Below are 25,926 nucleotides of genomic sequence, written 5' to 3'. Positions count from 1 at the left end.
ATTGCACAGTTGCTTTCACATATTCGTGGTGGAAAAAAATATGTTGCGCACACAGACACACACCTTTTAGTGCTTTTTTGTGACTTGCCAAGTATTTGGGAGCATTTTAATAGAATTGTTTGACAAATGTTATGGCTCGCTCTGTGGTATAACCATTCTAGAAGTTAGTTCTCCGGTTTTGGCGAATGAAATACTGCTTTGTTGGTCTGTTTACCAAACACACTTACCATGCAACTGGTGTTGCATGGTAAGTGTGTTTGTGTTTGGCACCCTTGCAATTTATAGATGCATCTTGCTAGCATTTTCTGATAAAGTAGCAGTCCAAACTCTCCTCCAAATATAGTCAGTTCTAGCTACGAAGATTGGACATTAAAGTGCCAAAACACTAATGCTGACATTCAAAATGCTAGTCCAAAATGGGTCATGTCAGATGTATCCTTTATACATAGTCACAACCCCAGCTGCATTTTATTATCTAAGCCTTTATATTTGAGGTTAGATAGTAATATAAATTGATTCATACAGTTTGTTCTGACCAGTAATCTATGGGGGTCCGTTGCTTAGGCACTGGAGCAGGTTGTCTGCTAATTGCAGGGTTGTGTCCTTGAGAAAGATATTGAACTCCATGTTGCCCCTGATGGCAGGTAAGCACCTTGCATGGCAGTGCTGTGATCTTGTAAAGCATTTTATATAACAAAGTTAAGGTTAAAGGTGCTATATATGTGTGTGTGTGTATGTGCAGAGCTGTAAATGATGGCATTTATATTATATGCATATAAATATAGAACTTTTACCAGTGGACATGATGGGATAAAGTCTTTCATCCCATCATTGAAAAGTTTGTCCATTTTCAGCTATTGCATTACAGATGACCTCACTATGGGATCCATGAGCCTTGTCTGATGGAGTCTAACCATAACACAACCAGCCTTAATTATCCCTGAGAAAGCATTTTTTGTGATCACCACCTGCACTTTTAGCCACTGACCTTCCTTGGTAACCTTGCCCTCCAACATTATTCAGGTTCAGGGGTATTGATTGGCTGTGAAATGCACACACACACACGCAAATCATCTTTTCTTGACCTCCTATGGCAAAGGTTTGTAGAAGCTAATGAAAAGCTAATTATTCAATCAAACTGCTCCTTAAAGCAATTTTCCTGGCAACTATTTTGTCTTATTTCAAGTAAAGAGCTCCGCTCAGTTTGAGTCAGGCAAGTGGGACGGTAAAATTCATTAAAGTCTGATGGTGTTTTAGATTAGTGGATATGACTCGGATAAAAACAGGTGTTCATCCTTAATAATCACCTTGCTTTTGTTGTCCCTAGATGACTCTGGGTATTTTGCACCTAGTGAATAAACAGAATATATCTGATGTATTTAAACACATTAAGTCTACACATAGTGACACATGTTCAATATGTTCAGTTCCAGGGCATTGTTGTTCATGCACACCCATTAGTTAGATGTAATTAGGCTTTGACTGCAGCAAAACAGCTGTTGAAAATCCATGAATACATATAGCTCTGTGATTGATACCTTGCCATATAGTGTACACGATCCTGTGTGTAAATCACGTCATTAATCAAAATGCTGACATGAGGAGGAGTAAATGACTGTAAAGTCAGGGGAAAATGAAAATGGTCTAATGGGATTCAGTTTCATGGATCTGCTGAGGATAAGTTTGACCTCACAGTTATGACAGCAGTCGGGCCACACTACACCTCCAAACAGTATCGTTGTTTCCTGCACGAGTGGTTTTGTCAGCCCACTGCTGAGTCATGATGACATTGAGAGTGTCCTTTAATAAGCATGTTAAAGCTACAGCTGCTGTGCTGCTTGTCTTTTTCTTGGGCGCTGTGATTCCTGCAGTTAGTGAAAGGAGGTGAAAAATTAAATCCGAACCAACATCTTTACGCCAGTCAGGCAATTTAGAAATAATTAAAGCTCGTACTAAATACACACACACACACACACACACAAAAAAAAACTCCTTGCAAGGCTATGGTGGAATTAATTCCCCATACTACTGTGGTCTATTAATTGCTGTGGGTCCTTGCTTACCTGGCAGCAAGCTCTGAAATTGTCATCACTTTGGTTTATATCCACGGAATGGAGCGCAAGGAAAGGTGAATAGCTTCAGTATGAATGTATTCACTCAAATGTATAATTGATTGAAGCTATAAGGCTTGTTTTTGTCTCCCTGGATGGTCAGCAGGATCTGAGGGAAGGAGATGCCTGCAGCTTTTTGCAGAGATTTCTTTTTGTTGCTTTTGCAGAGCAGATGTCTGGGAAAGGAGGGAAGAAAAGCATTATCCCTAAGCCAGTAGAGAGATAATTCTGGCATTGTCTTGTAAATATATAATGAAAAGAGTATAAAATGACAGTTCTGTTATATTTCAATCTTAAAACACTTTAAAAAATATGGGCTTTGATCTGCTTTTCCTCAATGCTGTAAGTAGAGTTTTCCAGGGAAATCTCCAAGCAAAATTGTTATTTAGTTGAAATCTTGGTCCAAATAATGCATGCTTATAGTCTGATAAAATATTACTGCCCTGCCTTTGAAATTTTCTTCGCAAGCTTATTGATATTTACTAATGCTTCCACATCAGTACATATTAGGCCTGCTCTTTTTAAAAAAAATTTTTTGCGGTTAAATGTTGGTTTTTCAATCATTCTTGTATCTGTATGTCCTTTTGGGGGGGGGGGGGGGGGGGGTAGTTTGTTTTTGATGCCACTCACATTGGGTCATCTCTGTGTGAGTGAGTGAGCAGCACAGTATAACTACAAAGAGGTAAAAAGGGAAGTCTAAGTCACCCCTGTTGCCATTTTGAGTATTGTAAGTAGTAAAGCTGGCAATACAGGAGGACAACGGTCTCCCTAACAACTGTCTTTGTCTTGCACGGATAGGAAGAAATCACAGTGATGGATAATGACTTGACTGAGAATGCCTATTGGACCAAATAAAGGCCTGGGGCCAAAAAGAAAGTGGAACAGAGAGGTAAAGTGTTGCAGCTGTGAAAGGAAAATGGATCAGTGGAGTGGAGTGTTTGATACAGTGAAGAAGAGCCATGTTGGAGACAATGTGAGGCTGGGGTGTTCCAACACTAGACTTCTCATTCTGGGCCAGGTGATGGTATACTTGAAAGCGAGGATAAAATTGAAAAGTCATTGATGAAAGACATTTTTTAAAGCAAATTTACAAGTCCCATTGGTTTCTCGCTGTCACTGCAGTGATATTACTCTCTGACACACTGGCTGTGAAGAGGGGGAGGAGTGGCCCGTGTTACCACCCCACACAGAATATGCTTGGAATGACAGCCCATGAAATGTGTGACACCTACACTCTTTATTTCTTTTCTTCATTTCTTGAACTCTGACATGACAGTACACATCCAGCCTTATTTGAACTGGAGCTGGAAGAAGATTGAAATGACGTATCAAAAAGCAAAAGCTTGCGTCATAAATATTTCATTGGCTGGATGAATAGCTGAAGGTGACAAGTCTAAAGTCCTCCCCTGAATACAAATTGATGTACAGTAAAGCTGGAAGAAAAACCTGAGTGGAGAGTTCTGTATTTTCATGCATGAAGGCTCGCTGCAGACAAATGCGAGCGATACGGTAATCTCTCTTGGATTGCGTGCCGCTGTACTGCAAGCAGAGCTGTGACATGTCACGTAGCTTGTTTTAAATTTTTGGGACAAGTGAGAAACTGAAGGCCTGTGACCTTGGTATTCATCTCTCTCCAGTGTGGAAAGAAAAAGTGAATGTTTGGGTAAAAATAGCCTCTTAAGTGAGTTACAAACCCCCATGCGTCTTCATCAGATATTGCAGAGTGCAGCAATAACCTTGCGTTTAAGCATCCAGTAATTTTTTTGGAGGCATTTATCACCTTATTTTTTCATCCTGAACCCAGTCTGTGTTTAGTACAGATAAATTCCAAGTTGTGTCAAAATAGGATAATTTTTTCATTATGCTCCCCTTTACACTTTGTTCTCCTTGAGCTACAATGATGCAGTGAAATATTAATGACAGGACACACATTCATAGTCGTGGTATCTCCAACTCTGTTTTTCTGCTGCCTTTTTCTGCTGCTTATGTTTCTTTCCTGTTGTTTCATAATCAGATCAGCGTTCATATCGCACCCAAAGCTGCCAAGTGGAAAAAGGAGCAAGCTCAGTCAATGAGATTATGAATGTATGACTGCCTCTCTAGTGTGTTGAGAAACGTTGCCTCCTTCACTGGAATATTGTCTAGAAGTACATGATAAACATCCCAAAATGTGTTACAACAACCACTTCTCTGGCAGGCTTTTTACTAAAGCTTTCTAACTCACCTACAGCTGTATTATGTCCTAATTCTAACATAATGCTAAAGCATGTTCCTTATTCCCCAGCGGTGTTTTCCCGTGGGAGTCGCCTGCCTCGGCCCTGAGTCTCTGACTGTTAGCTGATCAGGATGCTGATGTGGAACCTGTAATGGAGACCAGGGCTTGATATCTGGTGAGTCTGCCATGTTTTCCAAGTCACTGTATATTGACTCTAAGCAGCTCCCTGCTTAGTAGGAGCAGCTTTAACTATGCTGAAAATGGTGTTAGCAGTGATACATCAGCAGATTTAAAGGGAGTGCTATGTCAGAAAATTCAGTGGAACTACAGGGCCAGAGGATAACTGAGTAAAATATTAATATTTATTCTCCTCTTGTCTCCTACTGTTTGGCAGCATTTGATTTACACAGTTAGGCAACAACCATGTGCATGGAGTCTGTTGACTCTGAATCTTCTTTTTTGGCTTTATCTTATTTGTCTATTTCCAGTGTACTTGGGCAACGACACAAAATTGTCTTCTCCCAGAAAATGGGCAGACTGGTCATTTTTGAAATAACATGACTCCGGTTAATGTAGACGACACTAACAAACGGCCGGCACAGTCGGTTCGCTGGAGGACTTGAGAATGACGATAAAAAGGTGATGATGATAAAGAAATAGATATACGTAGGTTTTGCACTTTACACAACAAGTGCAATGTCTACAGGGTTGCCATCAGTGCAGCAATGTGTGAGAGAAAGTAAAAAGATTGCTGGATAAATATTGCTTAGTCAAGAAGCTCTTATCCAGCATATTCAACATGCATATAAATATAGCAGCTATAATAATAAATAATAATAATAGAAAAATATTTGTTCTCAGAGAGAGCTTTATTATTTATGTAATGTTATCTAAAAATGTCTGGTATTATTTTTGTAAAGTTAACAATATTTTGTGTATTTGTAATCGGAATGTATGCTTTTCTTTAATACGACTTACAGTTTTTATCTTAACTACAAGCCACATTATTATCTGAAAGCCTATTTACCAGACTTTGATTGTAGTCTCAGCTCTTAATGTATTTTTCTAATGAAGCCAATTGGAGTCATTTTGACCCCAATACAAAATAAATACAAAAAACGCCAGGGAGCCCTGGGATGTAATCCCTCCAGTGTGTCCTGGGTCTGCTCAGGGACCTCTCTTACAAGCCCAAAACACCTCACCCAGGAGGCATCCTGGTCACATGGCCGTAACACCTCAGCTGTCTCCTATTGAAGAAGAACAATAGTGGCTCTAATCTGAGCTCCTCCTGAATAACTGAGCTCCACACCCTATCTCTAAGGCCGAGCCAAGACACGCGTTGGATTAAACTCATTTCCGCTGCTGGTATCCATGATCTTTTGGCCACTGCCCACAGCTCAGCTCGTGACCAAAAACGAGGACTGAATCACTGATCGACTTGTAAATCGACAGCTTCGCTTTCATGCCCAGCTCTCTGTTCACCAAATCAGACCAGAACAGCTTCTAAATCACTACAGATGAGGCACCAATCTGTCTGTCATTCTCCCACTCTACTCTACTCTACTTTCCTTACACGTAAACAAGATCCCGAGACACTTAAAGTCCTCCGCTTGGGGAAGCAACTCATCTCCGACCCAGATTCTAACCAGACTCATCCCAGATGCTTCACACTCAGTGCAAGCTGGAGATCACCACCTGATGAAGCTAAGAAAACCTCATCATCTGATGCAATGATGCCAGGTCTCTCTTGGAAATGAGATTTGAATCGCAATTAGATTTATACCTGGATAAATGAAGAGTTAATAATAAAATCCACAGAAATCAGGGACCACCTTACCAGATCCTCTCCACCCATTTGCTGTAGCTAGAAAATTTGTCCATAAATGTTCTGAAAAGTATCAGTGACTAAGGGCAGCCCTGGCGAAGATTATTATTGGGAGTGCAAACCAAGCTCTCAATGTGGTTGTATAGGGACAGGAAACAACTAAAACCAATTAAAGCTAAACACACACTAAAGGCGGTTCTAGCACACAATTTCCCTCATGCTATTCTCAGGGCATGCTGGCTTATGACAGGAGCAACAAACAGTTGTGCCCTTCCTGTCTGTGGTTCATGAGCAAAGGTAACACCATTTTCAAGCATTAAACAGTTGCATCAACGGGTGGAGCTCCCCTCACTCCCAGGAGGGTCATTTCTGCTTCGATTAAGGGGTTCACAATCTGGCACAGGGGTCGGCAACCTGCGGCTCCGTGTGGTTTGGGAAAATAAATTAGAAGTATTTAGCTGAAGTGTATTTTATTTATGTTAGTTCTTTTTTAACTTGTAGTTCTAAATTGGAAGATTATTGTGATATTGAAATATAAAAATACAATTATATTCTATTATTTTTTTCATCGCTCAAAATAAGCATCACACTCGCAGAAGCTGGTATACCCGCTGAAACGCTGTGCATTTATCGAGACTTTCAACCCCAGGTAGGTCAATTATGGATCTTCGGATCCACATTGTGTCAGCAGCTGTTCTCCACCGTGAACTATGTTAAAAACAAACGCCGCTCACGGCTCACAGATGACAGCTTACAGTCCTGCGTAAAGATGAGAGTCACTTCGTACATGTCACGGGGGCCGAGTGGCCTGTACTGAAAAAAGGACTCAGGTGCAGAAACCCAGAGCTGAGACAGCAGATGATGTGATAATTTATTAGGCGTAGTGCAAAAAAACGTAGCAAAGACAAAAACAATAAGACGTGGTGTTTGACGAGGCGTGGCCTGGGAAACGTGGCTAGGGCGAGGGAACGGGATGCAGAGTGGAGCTGAGCAGGGAACAGTCACATTGCAGTAGGGGACATGGAGTATTGAGAGGGGGGTAAGAGAATCCAGGGAGGGCTGAGTGGCGTGGAAAGGCTGACCTGAGATCCGGGGCTTCAGATGGAGTGTGATGGCAGGAGGGCAGGCAGGTGAGGCACAGAGGGATTTTCAAAATGATTGCTTGGTATCCTGAGTCTGGAGGTGGACCGTGAGCCAAGGTGAAAACAGCAACTGCAGCACATGAGAGTCTGGTTAACAAGATAAATCATAGCAAGAACTTGAAGTATAAGGCCTGTTACCAACATGTGTTGATGACGAACTGGCAGTGGATGAACATCAATGTGTGGCTTAAATCCCTCTGGCTTGATTGCCTGCAATAGGCTCCAGGTGTGCAGGAGCTGGCCCTGCCCAGGGGCGGATCCCAGGTAGGTTCAGGAGCCTTATGGAAATTCCAGCCACCCACTGCAGACCATGACAGTACAGCCCTGATTTGCAGACGCTGTGCGCAGAGGTTCAGGAGCAGAAGTCCCATTGTAAACATATCACGGCAGATCCGACGATGTTTGCATGAACACACTTTTCAGCATCTCTTTATTGACCACTTTTCACACACGGTTGCTGACGCATACAGCTGGCTGTAGCTTTTCAGCTCACAGCCCGACACATACCAACACAACAGCACAGATGTAAAGGCGGCGAGGCGTGATTGCAGGTGCCGCTCAGGTGCGTCCCCCTCCCCTGCAGCGGCGCTGCAGACCACGCCCCACCACACACATTAACCAGGTAAAATACATATTTAGGGAGAATTTTGCAAATATCTATTTTTCATTTTTTAGCAGAATAGTGCTTTTTTTTCCATTTATTTTTTAAAAGTCAGGTCAAGGCTCCAAAAGCCCAAAGGCGATATAACAGTTTTTGTTTGCTACATGGATCATTTTAGTTCAGCTGGGTGTCTTTCCTTTGGTTATATTTCTTTAAGAGTTCAAAATGTGTTAATAACATAAATAAAATGTAATTTTCTCTGTAGCACTTCAAGGATTTCATAAGCAACACACCTTAGTTGTTCAAACAAGGCATAAAGGTAAAAAAACAATATATACAGTGTTATCTTCATTTTAGATGTCAAAAAGTATTTGCGGCTCCCAGTGTTTTCTTTTGCATGGAAACCTGGTCCAAATGGCTCTTTCGGTATTAAAGGTTGCAGACCCCTGATCTAGCAGAATCAGCTCTCCTTTTTCATATGTGGCATCACCAGGGCACGGCCCTGATCTGTTCTACCAATGTTCTAATAACTTCCACTTTGGCGAGTTATCATCCAGATGATGAATGCAGCAATGGAGTCATTCTTCTTTAAATTGACTGACAGAGCACCACTATTCCTCTTGATATTATATGATACTTTAATTCAGGGCTCATGGCAAAAATGTATTGAAAAAAGTCACAAAAGTCACACAACCTGAAATGGTAGCATAAAACTACTATGAAAAAAGTATACCTCTGGGGTCTGCACAGTAGGATGAGCGTTAAAGTTACTAATTGGTGAGTAACCTTTTCACACAGTAGGAGGTTTATGGACAGTCTGTAGAGCTTGCATTGATTTACATTTGACATTAATGGATATAATGTACATGTTAGCGCAGAGTCTGAATGCTAAACTGCCACATGTAACTGATAAGCACAGTGGGTGTTTTAACTGTTCACAAGTCTGAACTTGGAATACAAAGAAGTGCAAAGTTTTAAGAGTTAGGAAGTCATTCAGCCTTTCCATGCTAATGGCAGTTAGAAAACTGCAAATAAAAGCTTGAATAGAAACTTGGTAATTGACAGGTTTTAAGAGGTGAATGGCCAAAGTACCATTTTTAGCTATGATAGAAACATTCTATATGTCTAGCCAGAAAGGAAACATGATAGTATAAATTTAGTTTAGAAAGAAATAAAATGGAAATTGGAATGGGGTGGGGCTGTGCCGATTATCATTATTATCTCAGAGACTTAAAAGCAAACCCCACTAACCTAGCAGTTTCTGTGGTCTTTATAAAACTCTGAACAATATTTCAAATAATGTGACCCATGTGTAGTACAAAAGAAGGCTCTGTCTGGAGTCGTGGTGTAATTGACTGCAGCTCTAACTAACTCTTCAAAATGCTGCAGCAGGACATGAACACAGTTTCGTGTTACGGCTGTACATTATATAGCATGAAACTATTAATTAAAACCCAACACACAAGATGATAGAGTTAATGGTGTGTGCTCCATGTTCAGAGGGCAGTCATTTGAGAATAATTGTGTGCATCTGAAGTGCAGAAGGTACCAGTATCCCCTTAGCAACTGTTTGGTAGACTCAAGTAGGTGTTCATCCTGAAAATGTCATAGCACTACATCAAGGCTTATGATATCTGATCCGGCTTGCTGCCGGTAAGTGAACTCTGCTGAGGGCCTAGTTTTAGGTGAAAGTCTGGTTTATGATCCTGGCGGAATTTCATTAAGGTGAGGAGTGGGAGGTGGAATGATATTGCCTGCCTTTGACCCTCTGTGGTCAGAACTCCTGTGGTTTCAGTGGTCAGGGGGTATCGCATAGTGCTGAGAACAAAGAAATGTAATGGCTCCCACTTGTCCTCCGTGGGTTCAAAGGGAATGGCATGGCAATGCCAATTAGCCAGCTTGTGTTACAGAATTGAACATAAGTGCTGTTCCCTTCAGTGCCCCCACCCCCCACCCTGCGTTGTACTCCTAACAAGCAGCATCTACAGCAGACACCCTGCATAACTCTGCATATTTTGTGCACCGCCAGACATCCTGTTCTGTTTTGTGTCCCAAAAAAAGCAAATAATTCCCATAGTTTAATTAATCCTTTTTGAGAGATTTGAATTCACTCCTTTCCTGTCAAATAAAAGCAATTTGTGTTGTAAAAGTACAGTAATTTGGCCCGTATGTTTTCTTTTGACATCTTCTCCCAGCTGCTCTTTTGAGTGCAGTTTAATCCCGGTTGTCAAGTTTGAGCCCATTAAGAGGCGGAACAACAGGATTCCCCACCAGCTCATCTCTGCTTGCACAAAATTATGGCACTACAAACTGAGTGTTCTGAAAGTAGGTAGTGAATAATATGTATATATATATGTATATATATATTTTTTTTTTTTTTTTTAAATCGGGGATCGTGGGAAGAGTGAGGAGTAGGTCAAGTTGTTGCCTTCCCATATTCAAAATTCCAGTGCACATCTTTCCTGTCTTGTGTCTGGTGGTCTGTTTCTCTTTTCAAGGTAATGTGAGGCTTGCAGTGAGTGTTTCCCGGAATATCGAGCATTCAAAGCAGTGACAGGCAGTGTCAAGTAGCAGCTCAGGGTATTCTGAATGTTTACAGCACATATTACCATGCTGAGATATCCTCCTCTGCACCTGATTCTTGTTACTGCATCTGTAATCATGTGCACAAATTAAGCCATGCACCCTGTGTCAAGCACATCTTGAAATTATAAGGGAAATTTGAGGTGGTGCAGCTGAAGCTTTTTTTGTTGTTGTTCTTTTAAAAAATAATAGAGAAAATACAGTAAAAATCAAACACACCTGCATGCGTGCGAGCACAAGGCAGATAAAATAGACGCGTCGCTCCAGGGGAGTTGTGCTCAGCGTCTTGGTGTTTTCTCTGTGCTTCGCTTTCTCTTTTTGTTAGTGCAGATGCAGTCAGGGTTGGCAAACACACTGAAGACTGAGTCACTTAAACATCCTCATTTTGGCACACGGCTGATTCATAGTCTATTGATTTCTTCATACATCAGATTCTTTTGTTCTTTTGTTTGTTGTTATGCATGCATACAGCAGAGAGGGCATTCTGTGAGCTTCTGCAGGCACATATGTCTGTCTTAAAGCTTCCTCCTTTGCGCTATTATGTGATCAGAAAACGAGAGGCATCTTTAAATGAGACATGGAAGTACAACCCTATCATATAAACGTGCTCATTACAAGGAGCGTAACTGAGTAGAAGAATCAATTTACATTAATGGCCAAGAATAGCACAATCAGTGTTTGTGAGCATAAACAAGCCCGTCTCCCAGAGCAGCAAAACAAGAGAAACTCTGATCTCTGTTGTCATGCAAGTGTAAACCCTGGAGCTCATTCATTCAAAATAAAAGGTGCATTACACTTTGATGGAACTCTTTTTGCAGTGCCTGGATCCAAACAGGGAGGCTCTTAACCTAAAAAGGTATCCGTAACTACAGACAATTTCTCTCTTCATGGTTCTCTTTCATGGAAAAAAGAAAGATTTTTCTTTCACTGTTGCGGAAATCAGCAGAGCATCACGAGAAATGGAGCAAGACAAACTCTTCTGTTCATTCTTGGCAGAAGATGCTGAAATTAGAAACAGTGGATAAAAGTTCAGTAATGCAGACAGAGGCATGCTCAAGTATTAGGAAAACCTTTTTGAAGTTAAATTGGTTTCTTTGAGGGAACTCGGTCTCAAAACACATCTCAACCAGGCTCACGGTAATTATGCTTTAGAGTGTGTGTGCGTGTGTAGATATATATATATATATATGATATAAATATTATTATACATATGTCTATTTGCACACCAGGAAACTTTGGGAAGTCGTGGCATTCTCACTGGAACTGCTTTGATACATAATACGCTGCGCTGATTGGAAAATAATGCCTTTTCTTTAAATTTTTTGTTTTGGTTACATCTTTTATGCAAATGGTTAAGGCTGTTTATCTAAAGTGCTATCTATAAATATCTACGACAGCTCAAGGGAAAGATCTCTGCCACTTCCTGTGCAGAAACAGACAAAGACACAAACCCTAATGCTCTCCTTTCCCTCTCTGTCATCATAAATGTGAACGTCTTTCCTTGAGTTTTACCCTCTGCTACATACCGTAAGTGGCTTGTGATATAATGTTGCCAGTTTTGCTGTCCATCTGCACATTGGTCTAAACAAGGCGTCCCCCTTCGTTTCATATCATTTACCAAATACAGCGGATGGGAGGAGGCTGCGTGATAGTGGCAGACGAGAAGCTGGTTGCGAGCCACAGCTCCTCCATTGTCTACCATGCTGGAGAGAGAGTGGGAGCCCCTAAAGAGGCCTGGCAGAGTCTCTCCTTCCATCTGCCTGCATGCCTTGCCATGGAGCCCAGCTCGCACCACTTGAGATTATACTCACGTCCAAGCTGTTACTGTAATTTGCATTGGCTCATAGGCAGAGGAGAGTGAGAAGGAGGAGGAGGAGCTGCACATGAGGCAGGGATGTTATAAGTGGACCTGGCAGCACAATAAGCTTGCTTGGGTGTAGTATTATGGACAACTGGCATGGATGGAGCTATATTAAAGTTCAATAATGGGATTGAGCAGGTTGCCTCTGCTGTCCAAGATTATAGTCTGTGTTAGTGCATGAAGTAAATTATAGAAATGCAGTGTTGGGAACTACCTCAGTCGCATTCACTAATGGTGTCGTATTTTTTACAGCTACACATTTTTAATCTTTGTGCCTGGCTCCAGCAGCATATGAGAATTATCAGTCACAATATAACAAACAAATTAAAGGTATGTCGTTCTGACTATACCTCTTTGTTATGTATTCCGCTAGTTAGCAGGTGATTCCCCCCGTGTAATTCATTCAGATGAAAGATCACACCAGGAGTAAAGAATTAGCAAAGTCTACACAAGCAAGTCTACCAGCGCAAAGGACTAAATCAAAAATACAAACTCTTGCAGTGCCCTGTCTTTTTAAGATCATGCATCAAACCTGGGATGTGATCATAAATTTGTCTATGAGAATATAAATCTAAGGCGGCTGCTTTGTTTACATAATTTCCTTTTGCTTTTTCTTCTTCTTTGTTACATTTGTTTTGCTGTGGTTTTCAGAATAAATTGGTGTTTATTCAGCCTCCATTTGGGAGAGTGGCTTATTCATGTGTAAAAAACTCGTACGGTGGGATTGTAAATGCACATTTTTTTTCTGATAAAATGGAACAAAAAAAAATCCATGCATCCCAATGTCCTGCTTTCGAGCCTTAATTTGTTCCTAATGTGATAGCTTTTGGACTGCAATTTGGTTCAGCACCTAATTTATCAATTTTACTAATTAACTAGAGGCAGAAAAAAAGGGCAATTTCCTCTTTCATCAAATAGGTTGTGAGCTAATTACTTATGGTACAGCCACAACCGCAATGACCAGTAATGAACTGACTGTAGCTGGTGGCAAAGTTACTACATGTACAGTATGTAATGCTTCCTGTACCTTACAATTATCTCCATCAGTCTATTTTGTAATCATTGTAACAGGAAATATCAACAATCATCCCCAAATCATCAGGAACGACTGTTCAGCTGCACGTATCTAATCAGCCAGTATCATGGCAGCACTCCAGTGCATTTAGGCATGTGGACATGATGACCCATAGAATTTCAAACCTAGCATCACAATTAAAAAGAAAGGTGATATAAGTGACTTTGAATGTGGTATGGTTCTTGGTGCCAGAGTGGCTGGCCTGAGTATTTCAGAAACTCGTGATTTTCCCACACAACCATCTCCAGGGATGGTCAAAAAATTAAAATATCCAGTAGGGGGAAGTCTCTGAGTGAAAACGCTCTGTTAATGCCCAAGGCCCAACTCAAATAACCACTCATTACAACCAAGGTTTGCACAAGAGCAACAGATGGGATACAGTAGCACAAAGACCACTCTAAGAACAGGAAACCGGGGCACACCAAAATCTAGAAGACTAGAAAAACATTGCCTGGCCTGATGAGTCTCCATTTCTACTGCAACATTTAGACAAAAGTGTCAGAATAGGCCATAAGTAACATGAAAGAATGGATTCATCCTGGCTTGTATCAGCAATTCGGGTAGTTGCTGCTGGTGGTGTAATAGTGTGGGGGATATTTTCTTGGCTCACTTGGGGCCCTTTAGTGGCAGTTGAACATCGTTTAAATGCTACAACCTACCTGAGTGTTATTGCTGACCATGCCCAGCCCTTTATGACCACAGTGTACCCATCTTCTGATGGCCACTTCCAGCCGGATAACTGCCACATTGAAAACCTCAAATCATCTCATATTGGTTTCTTGAACATGACGATGTACTCAGATGGTCTTCACAGTCACCACGGTCTCAGTCCAATAGAGCATCTTTGGGATGTGTTGGAACGTGATATTCACATCGGTGCTTTTCAAGGCAAAAGGAGGTTTAACCCGGTACTAGCACAGTGCACCTAATGCCGTGAGTGTATTTTGAAGGTTAAAAAAATTAAACAAGTTAAATTGAACGTATAGCTTAGTGGCTAATTGTGAATTGTATTGTAAAAAAAATTTAAAAATTAAAGTTCAAATTTAAGAACAGTTTTTATCAGTTTAATTGCCTTTGGGAAGTCTATAAAAATTGGCAATTTTACACAGCAGGTAATCAGTTTTATGTAACAGTGGCTTTTCATTATAGAGAATGTAAAAGACAGTTATATGAGGATTCAGTCACATTAACTTTGTGAACTTCCATGAAAAAAGAATATAGATAAAAAATAATTACGTAAGTGATAGGAAAGAACTAAATATGCCTTTCAGTCTCAAATAACAGGCCCGAAAGGTTTTTGATTAGGGACTCAGAAAGTGAAGCATGACTTTGTCTGCAATCATACTAAACATTTCACTCATATTATTACTAATTATTCCAATATGTCACGAATGAAACACAGTGACCGGATTTAACTCAAACAAATGTAATTGGAGGAAAAAGTCAAACAAGGACTTGCTCAGAGAATACACATCAGACTTTATTTTTAAATTGCCCCTACTTAAATCACTGGCTACACTTACAGGATTGGCATGGATCATAATTCTTTTCATTCTTTTACTAATGCATTAAAATGCAAATAATTTATTGTCATTGTGTCACTGTCATGTGAACTCATTTGTTCGGGGATTGCTGTATACCTTAAACCGCCAATGGGTAAAATTTACTCACTGTATTAACATTGATTTTCAAGCTACATCAATCATTCAATTATTATTCTGTAACTTCAGGTTATATCATTAATGGTTTGCTATAGTTACTTCACAAAATAATGAATAAATAACAGAACTTTATTTATATAGAAATTTACTTATAACAAGGTAATGACAGAGTAAGAAATGCACATTTCTATGTCTGCATTTTATCACTTTATAAAACATCACTGAGTCTTAAAAACGCTTCGTGCATTAAGCGAGTATGCTTGATTTACATTCAGAACTCTGCTTCTTGTGTCCATATTGAAGGTTGGCTATGATTTATGGCACAGCTCTGTTGTGCATACTAGTAAAGGAAAGTTGTTGCCCTTCTGTAGCTAAAAATGTGTATCTAAATGTGCAGAATCAATAATAATAAAATTTCCTTGTTCTGTTAAATATTACCTGCTGGAGCTCATACTGTAGGTTTAAATCGGCCTTTATGTTGAGGACAGAAATAATGCTTTTCCAACTTTTTATTTGTTTGAAAGAAGTTTCGTGTTCTGTGACAAACCCATAAGTTAAAGCATTCTCTGTGAATTTGTTGGTTGCATTAAACAATGTGGTGAACTGGCAGGGAACTGCAACAGGAAAAAAATGTATAAGACCCAACCTGTTTCTTACCTGTTTGGCCTATTCATGTACGTTCTGTGGCTTACATTCATGGACTGTATATAAATGATGAATTTTATATGTACTCCATCCTTGTATATAGTATGGGAGTTGCAAGTTTTTAAGTTTTCTGCTTCATCTTTGCACATTTTTTTATGTAGGAAGGAAGTGAACTAAGTGTTAGAGTGCACGCAGTTAAAAAAAACTCCCAGAGGTCTCTTTTACTTGATTGCATAATTAAAGAAAGGATGTATTAGCAACCAGGCATAACATGTTAAACTGCCCCAGGGGGTGAGCACAAAAAACTCTGAGGTTGTCTATGTGGCAAAGACATAACTGTTTACATTTGAAAATCTAAACTTTACTTGGAAGTCTTTACACAGAGTGTAGCACTGTGTTCATCTCTAGCTTTAGTTAACGGAGAGGACAAATGACTGTTCAGTTTGAGGAATACATAAGAGAAAAGCATTAACATTTCGCTACTTAGTCACACTGCAACCAACCCCAAACAAAGTCAGAAAAGATATGGAGGAGGAAAAGCATGCAAATACACAAATGTGCATATGGCCGTGTGATAGTAGTGCAAAAAGGAGCCGACATATGGAATTCAGGTGTTGGTTGCTTTTGTTTCGTTTCGTTTCTCTGAGTCTCAGCAAACCTATAATGCGACATATTGACTGGTCAGTAGTAAGTGCAGCAATTGTTCACTTAAACTTATTTTCTTGGCACAAAGCCAACAGCGGATAAATCCACATCTTGTGTGAACTGCCACTCTCTGTGTATTGACACTGCAAGGTGTTTTATTTGACACCGACAGGATTAGTGATACCTTCAATATATTTGACAAAAGTTCTGCCTAAACCTGCTTTCCTCTGGCTTTTCTAGGAAGCGTGTCAAACTGAAGATGCTCAGTTCATTATTTGTGGGGACATGCAGTCGTAGCTGCCTCAGCCGAGGTCTAGCACACACTCATTACAGCCCTGAGTGATTTTGGGACACTGTCCTCTATATCAATTAGAGCTGCATGAATTTCCGATTATTGCGTCCAGTTATTACAGTAGATTTATTCAGGTGAATCCTGTTGGTAATAAATCTCGATTGTTTTTGTTAATTGAATTATACTGTAGTCAGAAAGGGGAATGTACACGGTGGAAATTTACTTAATATTCAACTTGCAAAAGTGATGAATGGGGTCATCTACATCACGTATCTACTGGAGTCTAATTGAGAAGCAACAAAAATCTCTCTTAGACTTAAAGTGTGAACTGGGCTGCATTGCGCTAATGTTAGCATGCTCACAATTTGCTAATTAACACAAAGAACAAAGCAATGCAGAGGCTAATGGAAATGTCATGCTAAATTTGAAATGAGTTCACTAGGGTCGAATTAAAGCATCTCCAGAGTCATTACAGTCCCTCCAGAAGGTATACTAATGTCTGTAGCGAATTTCATGGTTATTCATCTAATCGTTTTTCAAACATGTCGCTCAAAACCACAAATGTCAAACTTATGGTGTCTCTGTGGGAGGAGTCAAGGAACCAAAATCATTAACATCCCCTGTCCATGAATGTCAGTACAAAACTTCCACCCAGTAGTTGTTGGAATGTTTAAAATTGGGAGAAAGAGGTTCGGATAAAGCCACACACTGAAAATTCCATCCCCCAAAGACCCAAGCTGTGTTGTAAAATGAAGTAGTTTTATCCTTAATGGCACTCTGCTGTGACAGTGTATGTGAGTTACTTTTGTATTTTAACAATGTTCAGATCTCTCCACATTTGATTTAAGGGAGTTTTCTGTGATTCTAGCATGTGTTTAAATGATGGTTTCCATTATTTCATTCGGAAATGGTTCTTTTAGTATAGAACATCCAGCTTCAATATGTGAAATAGCTTATGTAATGATAGATCTGTGCACGGCTACCTTTTTTGCAAAACGAATAGAGTTTATGTCTACCACGAAAGGTTTAAGTTCAGCAATTTGGTACATTTTCTCTGCGGAGTGTAAATCGGCTTTTTGCAAGAGTCTGCTGTGGCAGTAAAGCATATAACAGGCATACATAATACCTTGCAAGGGTACATACAGAGCAGGATCAATGCAGTATAGCAGCCTTGGGAGGAGGATTTCAAATCAAGTGTGGATTCCTCTGCATCACACGAGCACAAAGTGGCATCACAAGGGGCCAATTCAGAGGGTCTGCTCAGCTCTTCTACACAGCAGGAAGAAGGTATGAAGCTTCTATGTTAAAGAACAATAAGATAGGAATAAAATCAAGTGCGGGGAACAAACACGCATGAACGAGGAAATAAACCTGTCACCACATGCAGAAAATGCATATCAGAGAGACAGCCTTGCTAGTAGAGCTTTAGTAAATCACCAATGCTTGTCACTGACCCACGTTGGATTTCAAAATAACTAAGCCTAGATATAGAAATCCCATAAGATGGATGTCATTCAGATTCTCAGTCAGTCCTCTTATTGCTTGGTGGCAGCTTCTGCTTTTATAATGGCATACTTCTCTGTGCTCTTTTTTTTCCCTCCACCTTTTTCATGACAAATATTCTTTACTTTAGAAATCTCTTGGAAGGTGTCAGTGAAACTGCAACATGGAGAAAAGAGTAACAGCCACTCTGTTTATTGTCAAGCTGTTTGTGGATGTTAGGACATGCTCCTAAAAAAACAGAAACAAATGTAGGCTGAGCCCCTATAGTAACAAGGTGCGTGTATGTTCATATATCTTTTATGTCACTCTGAGTACACCAAACAAAACTAAATTAAAGCACCAAATGTACTTTATATGATAACTTACTGATGACATAGTTTGTGTTCATGTACTTGTACTTGGGATTTTAGCTTTCATTTAATACAGTATTTTTTTTGTATCTTAGTATTGCTGCTTCAAACAGTTCATCATTTCCCTAATCTAAAGCGTGAAGAGAAAGCGTGGCTTCTTATCTGGGTGTGAAGATGTGTGAGATCTCTCTCATTACATCTAAAGTAGGCAAGTGGCCATTCTATATCAGAGGGCAATCAGTTGTCGCTGTTTATTCTATTAGTCATGACAGCTAACGGATGCAATCACAGGATTTTCTGCTTTTTATTTTGGGGGGGGGGGGTCAATTTGTACAAAAAAGCATTTCATACAAATAGTGAATTCACTAGAACAGCACCATGTTTAATCATTTCATTATACACCATGTAGTCAAATAATTGGCGAGTATGTATTTAAGCATTCTGTGAAGAAATCTATTATAGTAAATTGATTGTTTCGTATTTATGTAATGCTTTTCTCTCATTAATGATGATGCACTTTTACAAGCCAGGTTCACCAATTCACCCATGCCATTATTCTGTGCACTTTAAGGTTTTATCTGTCTCGCACACACATAAACAATGCTGGAGGCATGAGGGATGAATTGTAGTTTTGCAGGGTATTGCCCAAGATGCATGTCAAGCAGTCATGCAAACTGAAGGAGCTGGTGATCGAACCTCCAGCTTCGATAAATGGATCACCCGCTTCAACTATTGGGTCTGTGAAAGAATATAACCCCAAGCATGTTAATGATTGGTTGCATTCCAGTGAGGAAGGTCCTGCTTTTTTCACCTGCTGGTTCATTATTACAGCCTGTACTTTCTCTACTTTGACTGGTCAAATGTCAAATTATCAAATGTCTGCTGCGGTAAAGGTCTACTTAACTGACATGATCACAGGAACGTGTCACTGGAGATCACTTACCCTTTGGTTGTTTGAGGGATTCTCTAATATAAAGAAATGCTTAACGAGGACTTGGAGATTATCCCAACTTGCAATTAATCAACTATTTGAATCAATCAGTTATTTCAAAACGGTCAAATTAAAAACTGATTTCCATTTCTGAAATGTAAATATGAACATTTTTCCCTTTTGTGCTCTACTCTTTTTTAACAGACTACTGTTAAAAATTTTTGCCAACCTGACAATGATTTTCAGTGTTTACTGCTACACTGAGATTGTCCACAAATTACTTAAGTAGATATTATGTGAAAACATTAATTAAAACCCTAATTAACAATAATTAAAAGGCGTCCCCTCCAATACATTAGATTACTCTTTTCACATGTAAATATAGGCTATTATCATTTTGCAGTCAAAAATAATGGCCCACCAACTTTCATAATTAGTTGTTTTTTGTTTTGCTTTTTAACTTTGAAAGTTTGATATTTTAAAGCACATTTATTATCAATAAAGTATGTTGTAATTACAGGAGCAGCTATTGAGGGTTGATTACATCTCTGAGGGGAGGTATTCAAATTGAAAAGAACAGGTAGCAGGTAAAGGGTAACAATCAATCACCCAAGCGTTCCATCAGTAAGTGGCATCTATGACTATACTTGTTCACTCCTGGTGTAATAATCATGTTTGCTGTCTTGTTTAGGGAGGCGGTTACAATTAGCTCATGAAGCTGCAGTAGCTTGTGCTTCTCAGTTCTTCTTCATTGAAAGTTTTAAATGGGATGTAATTGAGAAAACCGCTTCTGCGTGCAGACGTAATTATAATATGCAAATGCTCCTCCTGTTTGCGACAACACCCACAACTCCCCCCCACCCCCATTGATGAGATGTGACCAGAAATCCCCGGGGCTACGCAGCCTCGGTTTTCGGCGTCCACTGGTGGAGACAGAGCTGGCACCAATGAACTCCGGCTGTCAATAATTATGCCTGCATCCTGACAAGAGTCACACAAGGTCAGCCAGTAGTTCACTGTCTGTATCGTCTAATTGGCATTTACGGTTTCCTGACAAAGTCATGTCCAGGAAATGTCCTTACAATGCACTGTCTCTGGGCAGATGTTTTTCTGAGGTAAGGACACACTAATGCATTGTTTGCATACCGTTGCTTCAATGTCACATTGACATAAATGCTACAACTAACTACTATTGTTATTGAAATGCACTGCTGCCACGAATACAACCTTAACAGCCGATTTGCCCTTTAGGAAATGTTTCAAAATGCTGAAAAATTACAACCATAATTGCCCAGAAACATCGTAAAAAGATTTAAATGGTTTAGTAACAAATTTAATGATGATTAATACAATTTTTCTTATCTTTTCGGCTATAAAACATCAGAACATTCTATATAACCAATAGGCAATAGCATGTTTCTGCAAGATTTAATGTTAGTAGTTAAAACCTACATTATAGTCACAGAGGACGAGTATTATTGGAGCTATACTTGATCAGTATATTAAATTTTCGTGAAACTAGAAGGTGCGTTCACCTCATATGACTGTTCTGTGATTTATTAACAGCTCCGAGTTCTTAAAGCCTGTACCTCTTCCTGGCAATTGATGTAACGTAATGAGAATTCATGGAAGTCCTTAATTAAAATTTCCAGCTGTGTTGTCGTGGACATACAACATGTGGGTGCATACAAGCAGGTGAAGAAGCAAACTGTTCCTCCCGTGGCTGCTAAAATTAAGATTCACAGCACAGTTTTCAAGTTTTATGACTTTCTTCAAAGTTGCCAAGATGCACTATGATCCTTGCAGCTGTTTTACTGAATATGTAAACCTGGGTGTAAGCATTAAGCAGGCAGCAGCGGGGACGAGCTACGCAGTCATCAATAGGAGATGCTGTTTAAGATTCTACCTCATTTCTGCTTCATTTTCACAGCAATCTCTGCACTCTTATTTTTAGCCATTTTTTAAGCAAGCATCTGAATGTTTAAGAAAATGTCACCATTTGGGCTTTAACAGATCTGTGCTGTGAATGTGTGAAGAATTTAGAGCATTTTTAAGAAGCAACAGATTTCATCTGTGGTTCATACAGAGCGACATTTACTCCAGTACTAGCCTGAAAGCTGAAAATGGTACATTTGTTGATAATCTTTTCTCCTCTTTCTTTATTCCTCTTGAGCACTTACTGCTTTTCGTTGTTGTTGTTGTTCAGTATGCTTATCTTTGTGTTAATGTGTAAATGCATGGATGTGAAGACATGTAGTCGTGTTTTTGAATGCAGTGTCCTGTAACTGTGCGTGGGTGGCTGTGTGTTGTAGTGTACTCACGTGTGCGTGCCTGGTGCAGAATTATGCTTGCTTGTAAGTCATATATAATGATGGGTGTATTTGTTTAGTGGCAGTAACAGATGTATGTTATTGTATGCAAGGTTAACTTGCATGTCTGATGTTTACAGCGATACAGTGATTGTTTGCGTGAACACAGAAGATGAAACTAATTATTGTGCATATCTGGCTGAGTTTGTTACTTAGTGTCATGCTATTTTCTTCAGTTAAATACCAAAATAATTAAGGTAATTATTTTTGATCTAATAGAGATATCTTATAGATTTGATGTTAAAAGACAGCGGTCCCCAACCTTTTTTGCGCCACGGACCGGTTTATGCCCGACAATATTTTCATGGACCGGCCTTTAAGATGTCGCGGATAAATACAACAAAATAAAACTAGTACCGGTACCGAAAAAAAGAAAATTTATTCATAACACACGTGAAAAGACCAAGGAAAACCAAGTAAACGATAAAAACGATAACAAAATAACGCTGAAAACCGATAAAAACCCTGAAAACTATACATTTCACACCTGAGCCTCTACTCTCGCGGCCCGGTACCAAACGACTCATGGACCGGTACTGGTCCGAGGCCGGGGGGTTGGGGACCGCTGATTAAGAGGACCCGAGGGAAGCTTGGAAAGCTAAGCAGAAGTTATTTGGAGAGGAGAGTGACTGCTGTTGGTTGAAAAGAGAGGTAAAAAAAACTTCAGTGGTGTGGAAACATTATGGGTTTGTGGAGTCAGACGTGGATCAAGTAGACATAGTGTGTAAACTTGCTACAGTGTCGTAGCTGCACCACAGAGCAACACTGCAAAGTTCACTAAACATGTTTACATTTTTCATTTATTTTTTATATTGCAAACATTTGCACTGTTATCAGTATTTTCACACTATTTTATATTATTTTTTGACAATCTTTAAAGTCATTATTCAATACATTGTTATTGTTAAATAAATATCATCAAATAATCGAGATCTCAATTTCAGTGACAATAATCGTGATTATCATTTTTGCCATAATCGAGCAGCCCTATGTGGAATGTATTCTGACCTTCTGCTTTATTGTCGGGTGTCTTTATTAGTCTGTTAGCTAATAAGAACAAGCTCAATAAGACTGTAAATCTGTCCAATAAGATTTACAGGTCAGCAACAAGACAGTATGACAGCTTCGTGATTTCCAAGTGGTGGGAAAAGCCTTATAGCTCACTTTTGCTACAGAAAGGTATGAGTTATTAAGATCAGAACAGAGGTACAGGTACAGCATCTTTCCAAACGCCCCATCCTTGGAGATCGTTTATACTTTCAAGTACAGCTCTGTTGAACAAATACATGGCGACAGTGTGTGTAGCTTGTATATTCCGGTGCTTTGATTCTTGGTAAATTGCTTTTGTTCTGGAGCACTTGTCAATGCAGGGTTCATGTTAATGTTAGGGTTTTATTTACCTCGTGTTTGCTACAAACCCATGTAATTGCTGAAAAAAAACAATGAATCCTACAGTATTTAATGTGGTCAAGAGTGTTTTTAATGGGTGGCTGGACAGGTGGTTAAAACCCTTAACCACTGCTTCTACTGTGTTTGCAGTAGACCAGTTGTCTTAAACCATAAGCCATAAGTGAATGTGAGCACGAATGGTTGTCTCTGTCTATGACTTAGCCCTGCAACAGACTGGCGATCTTTCCAGAATATACCCTGCCTCTCACCCTAAAACAGCTGGGTTAGGCTCCAGCACCCCCTGCGACCCTGAAAAGGATAAGTGGAAGTGAATGGATGGTTGGCTGCTTCTAATATAAATCTAACAACTAAAAATTTGCAGAATTCTTCGTGCAGATCTGAATGTCTGTCTGTGGTTGCTTTAATTCTAATATATTTAATTCTTTAATTTAAAATTCTTTGTGCCACTGGGTTTTCATGCTGGTTATTCAGTGTTCTCAGTGTGTTTCTGTTTATCTATGCATACATGACCCTGTACTACAAAGCAAGTTCAGCATACCCAGGATATCTTTCCATAATTTGCCTACTCTGGGCCGAACATTGGCACTCAAGCTAAGTCATCACACAGAGGTTGTTATCAATTCAGTGAGTTAACTCGGGGTTTCACGATCTAGGTATGAACGTGTTCACATGAAAGGGGTGGCAGTGACAGGATATAACCAGCCAGAAACATGAACAAGTCGACTGACAGTAGAGTGACTGCTTTTAAAAGAAAGGTTGAACTATGATATTATAAAAATATGAAGAGGTTAAACATATAATACAGGCTGAAAGCAGCAGAGTTTCGCAGACAAATCAGCGGTGTGAGTGTCTGTAATAGAAAGAGCTTCCTGCACTTGTATAGCATTAGAAGTGCTGCATTAATGTGTATGTGCCATATAAATGTGTGTGCGCTTGAAGCGCTATGGTCAATAAAACTGTAAAAGACCTACTATAGTTATAAAGTCGTGCCTATTTGAAGCCAGGAAGGAAAACCGGCTATACCCGTTCACAGAATTATAAATATTATAACTCAATCATCAGGACACGAGGGGATCTGACAGATTACGATTAATTTTCAGTAACATTAATATTTAGACGTACTGATGACCAGATTTTAGTCTTTTAGCTGCAGCCCTGGTGGTGTTTAACAGGCTGAGAGTGGAGAATAAATGCAAAAACATAATTCATATGCACGCTTAGTCTGCATATGAATTTGATAAAAGGTCCAAAATGACACATTAAGGTTTGTAGGGACAATAAAATTGTTGTGAAATGGTTTGCAGCCAACAGGAAGAAAAAACATCAAGGGAAAAAGTTACATATGCACATGAAACGGTAACAAGTTTGTTAAATATACTGCATTTTGCTCATTTTTGAAAGATGGAAGCAGTTTTCATAATTATCATTTGATAACTGAATTTAGAAAAAGAATTTAGTGATCAAAAAACTTGATGACTAATCAATTAACTGACAAATCCATTCGACCCCAGCTGTCATTTGCTTTAATGTAGTGCCAGCGGCAAGAGAAAAATCAGCCCACATGCACTCTGTAGAACCTCAATATGCTTTATTCAAGACAGACAATTAATTGATGTTGTTGCTTCTTCATCCTGCAAATCAGGATGAAGAAGCAACAACTATCACAAAGAACATTTCTCACTGCTACACAGGTCACCCACCCCCAGACCCAGAATATATGCTTATACAAGAAGATAAAAGAAACCTAAAAACACTCATCAGTAATTCCGAACTGAAGGTCAGTCATTAGCATCTCCACCGACATGAAAGGCGGTGGTTTGATAATGCTTCTGAATAAACTCATAGTTTAATGAGATCTTTATATACATTGAAATCTGAAGCAGAAAATACCAGAATTAACTGTCAAAACATTACATAAGCATTTTAGGATATAAAATTAAAACCCTTTATCTTCACCTAGAGGAGTCATCAGATTTCCTGATGCTGAAATGCTTTCCCTGGGTAACTGCTGTCACTGCTGGCAACAACACAAGTTGCAAACAGGTCCTTCCTGCTTGAGCGTCATCAACAAAGCAGAATGTAATCTCACACATCCTCGAGCATTAAAGAAAAGTTGGGTTTTTTATGCCTGTTTTCACCACCCACTCAAATACACCTCTAATACAGATGATTCATCAGTCATTAGTCTCCGTGTGGAGGGCTACTAGGCTGTACTGAATTTTCTTCAAAACTGGTGTGCACTGTATTTTAAGATGTAAAATTTAACACAGTCACGATTAAAACAAAACTTGTACATTTTATGTAAATTAGAACAAAATTATTTATTGCCTCTGCCAAGGAGGTAGTGTTTTTAGTAGCGTGTGTCATTCTCAAGTTTTGAGTGAAACCTGGGATGTAGAGTGGGGTCGTGTTAACAATCCAGTCAAATTTGGCTTACATCCACCGAGGTCTTTGGGGGTAACTTAATAATTTATTGGTGAAAAAGTGACAAAAAGCCTCAGAACTAGGCTGGTGTGGTGTGTATTGTGAACATATTGAAAGTGAAATATAAAGATCTGAAGGTCAAAGTGATAATAAAGCTATGTAGAGATTTCTCACTGACATTGTTTGTATTGGCAACATATAGGCCTATAGGGAATGATATATGGGGGTTCTAAACATCGCATTACCATCAGTGGAAGTCAGAAAAGGTCACATGTTATTCTTT

General features: G+C 39.5%; 1 protein-coding gene across 1 annotated transcript in view; it reads left to right on the top strand.

Moving 5' to 3' along the window:
* lrfn1 (leucine rich repeat and fibronectin type III domain containing 1) overlaps positions 1–25,926 on the top strand; it is a 144,717-nt gene that overhangs the window by 108,531 nt on the left and 10,260 nt on the right. The window contains exon 3 of the mRNA XM_006801567.2: positions 4,396–4,501. The gene's annotated coding sequence lies outside the window, so the exon portion shown is untranslated. The remainder of the gene's footprint in view (positions 1–4,395; positions 4,502–25,926) is intronic.

Source organism: Neolamprologus brichardi, chromosome 14 (genome assembly GCF_056152115.1).
Source record: "Neolamprologus brichardi isolate AB-2024 chromosome 14, ASM5615211v1, whole genome shotgun sequence".
In the NCBI taxonomy this organism is placed as follows: Eukaryota; Metazoa; Chordata; class Actinopteri; order Cichliformes; family Cichlidae; genus Neolamprologus; species Neolamprologus brichardi.
Note: the sequence above shows the minus strand (reverse complement) of the source record. Positions and strands in the feature narration are given on the sequence as shown.